The sequence below is a fragment of the Triticum dicoccoides genome, chromosome 5B (assembly GCF_002162155.2).
Source record: "Triticum dicoccoides isolate Atlit2015 ecotype Zavitan chromosome 5B, WEW_v2.0, whole genome shotgun sequence".
NCBI classification, from domain to species: domain Eukaryota; kingdom Viridiplantae; phylum Streptophyta; class Magnoliopsida; order Poales; family Poaceae; genus Triticum; species Triticum dicoccoides.
The window spans coordinates 376,390,676-376,394,416 of record NC_041389.1 but is presented as its reverse complement, the minus strand read 5'-3'; positions in this window follow the sequence as shown (position 1 = coordinate 376,394,416).

Below are 3,741 nucleotides of genomic sequence, written 5' to 3'. Positions count from 1 at the left end.
GTGACGACAACACCTCGGAGCTCAACTCCCCGGGACACTGCCACAACCCCTAAAGACAGGAGGCACCAAGAACAATGTTCTCGTCACAAAACCATCGGAACAAAACCAAGATACTCGCGTGATCCTAATTTTTTTTTTTTTTGAAATTTGAGAAGAGAAGGGTCAAAACTCTACGTCAGGATGCCTTACCAGAGCGATGAGGAGACTGGGAAGTAAAAAGAATTCCTAAGCTCTCCGATATATAATTCCTAAGGACTCAAAACATTTTTCTAGACACAACTCGGCTGCTAAAAACGATCAAGCAATGGGGCTCCTAAGGTCGGGGAAGGCTCTGATTACCAACTTGTAACGCCCTCGATGCGGCTATAGCTCCCACGTGTCGAGGCACGACTTAGAGGCATAACCGCATTGAAAGCAATGTCGCAAGTCAGGCAATCATTAGAACATCCCATGTAATATATAATAAAAGGGGGAGATAACATAGTTGGCTTACACTCGCCACGTCACATCAGAGTACATAAATAACATCCATCATACAAATCACTCATGGCCCGACTACGGTGCCAAAATAGAAAAGACCCCCAACATGCGACAAGGTCCTGAATTGATAACCCCAACTAGGCACCACTACTGATCATCCGGAAAAGACACATAGTATCGCTGAGAGTCCTCGTCGAACTCCCACTTGAGCTCGTAATCGTCAACTGGAGCAGAAACACCTGGACCTGCATCTGGAGTTGTAGTATCTGTGAGCCACAGGGACTCAGCAATCTCACACCCACGCGATCAAAACTATTTAAGCTCATAGGAATGGATAAGGCAAATATATGTGGAGCTGCAGCAAGCGACTAGCATATGTGGTGGCTAACTTATACGCAAAAGAGAGCGAGAAGAGAAGGTGAAGCACGAGCGAGAAGCTAAAGGAACATCCTGCGCAAGCATAACTCCAACACCGTGTCCACTTCTCAGACTCCGCCGAGAAGGGGCCATCACGGTAACACACACGGTTGATTCATTTTAATTAAGTTTAGTTCAAGTAATCTACAACCGGACATTAACAAATTCCCATCTGCCCATAACCGCGGGCATGGCTTTCGAAAGTTCAATCCCTGCAGGGGAGTCCCAACTTAGCCCATGACAAGCTCTCACGGTCAACGAAGGAATAGACCTCCACCCGGGACACACCGATCAGACTCGGTAACCCGGTACAACAAGACAATTCGACAGGTTAAAACAAGTCCAGCAACACCGCCCGAATGTGCCGACAAATCCCGATAGGAGCTGCACATATCTCTTTCTCAGGGCACACTCAGATGAGACTAGCTACGAGTAAAACCAACCCTCAAGTTTCCCCGAGGTGGCCCCGCAGGCAGCTCAGTTCGGACCAACACTCAGAGGGAGCACTGGCCCAAGGGGGGCTAAAATACGATGACCCTCGGGCTCCGGAAACCCAAGGGAAAAAGAGGCTAGGTGGCAAATGGTAAAACCAATGTTGGGCATTGCTGGAAAAGCTTTAATCAAGGCGAATTATCAAGGGGTTCCCATTATAGCCCAACCGTGTAAGGGACGCAACAATCCGGGAACATAACACCGGTATGACGGAAACTAGGGCGGCAAGAGTGGAACAAAACACTAGGCGAGAGGCCGAGCCTTCCACCCTTTACCAAGTATATAGATGCATTAAGATAACATAGCAATATAATGATATCCCAACAAGTAAATAAATGTTCCAACAAGGAACGGCTCCAATCTTCACCTGCAACTAACAACGCTATAAGAAGGGCTGAGCAAAGCGGTAACATAGCCAATCAACGGTTTGCTAGGACAATGGTGGGTTAGAGGTTCAACATGGCAATTGGGAGGCTGACAAGCAAATGGTAGGCATCGAAGCAGTGGCAAAGCAAAAGAGCGAGCAAACTAGCATAGCAAAGATAGTAGTGATTTCGAGGGTATGATCATCTTGCCTGCACGGTTGTCAGAGTTGACTGGATCCTCACAAGCGAACTCAACGGGCTCCTCGGTAGCAAACTCGTCTCCCGGCTCTACCCAACAAGACAAACAAGCAACAAGGATACAATCAACCACAGGCAAGTCCAAGCAATATGATGAAATGACGATATGCTATGCGGGATGCGATGCGGGATGCAAAATGCAAGATATGACAGGAAATTCATGAACCTGGCATCAACTTGGAAAACCAAGTGTGCCACTGGATAGAGGGGATGAAATCGCTTGAAAACGATATAAAGATCATTGGAATCGGAGCTACGGTTTAGAAATGGCAAGCGTTTTAAGATACGACACCGGTCTACGATTTGCAGCAAGTAGGCATCTAAATGCAACGAAATGAACATGCTACAACCACCAAACATGAAAAAAAATACATGGCAGTGATGTACACAAGATGGTTGACAAAACACTAGCACTGAGCCATAGGCAAATTCATCCATTAAGAGGTTCAAACAAGCATAGCTAAAACGCAAATGCAAAACAGATTTCAGACTTAGTGAAATTAACACTAGTCTGAAATTTCAGATCACGATGCTCTCTTCGGAGCAGCAAAACAACATGATAGAAAATCTGAACATGACAAGTAAGAACATGGCATGGAGCTACTCAACAAGCTTAACAAAACACCCAAAGTGACCTGGGGCCAAAAGGGTTCACAAAATACTCTACCGAGCTCACGAACATCGCTCGAACACAATCAGTTTTCAGACTTAGTGAAAACTGAGACATGCTGAAATTTAACCCACGAAGGCATGTAAACGAGCTCGATGCACTCACTACGGTGCAAGTCATGGCAAGAAAGCATATAACAAGCAAGAAGGCACAAAGTGCTAGCTACACATGGCAAGAACAAAGGCATAGCATGCATGGAACACTAACGGTAGCATCGGCAAAATCGCAAACAAGTTGACGATCTGCCCAGATTAACAACGAAGCAAAAGTTGAGCTCGATTGAGTCAACCTAGAGCACTCCACATATGCCAACAAAGACATGGATGGATAGAGCATAACATAAATATCAAAACTCCCTTACTGATCATCCTCAAAAGAGGCACGGATCACTAGGAAACAAGCTGGACATATAGCATCATGAACTAAAATATCCCAGACTTGGTGAAAATCACCGTCCCTGAAATCTGCATTCTCAGGTACCTCTCTTCGCAAGCTTGCACAAGACAACACACACATCCTAAAAATGCATGGGTGGCACCTCTGGAAAGAAGACAAAATGCTTAACAATTCATCCCAAAAGGGCACAGGCATATCATGCACGAATTAAATATGGCAAAAATGACAAAAGTGCATGATGAACTAACGGATCTGCAATTTAACTCACGAAGCCTCCTTCTAACAGCATTTTGGGCATCAAGATGACCCCAAATGCAAATGATGCAATGGAATGAAATGATGTACATGTCGAGTCGAAGATTTTGATATATCATATGCCCAAAACGGAGCTACGGTTGCGGAGATACAAGCAGTCAAAGAATGCATAAAAATACTAGGGTTAGGAGATAAAAGTCAACCGGGGGGATCCCCAGATCTAGATCCAGACCGGGTCCGGCGGCACTGTAGCAGCCCGAGCTCGGGCTCGCCGGAAATGGGGCTCACGGCGGCCGGAGACGGAGCGGGACACCGGGAAGGAGGGGCCGGCCGGCGGGGAAGCTCGCCGGGGCGGCGGCGGACGGCGATGGAAGCAGCGGCGCCGGACCGGTCAAGGCGGCAGCGGGA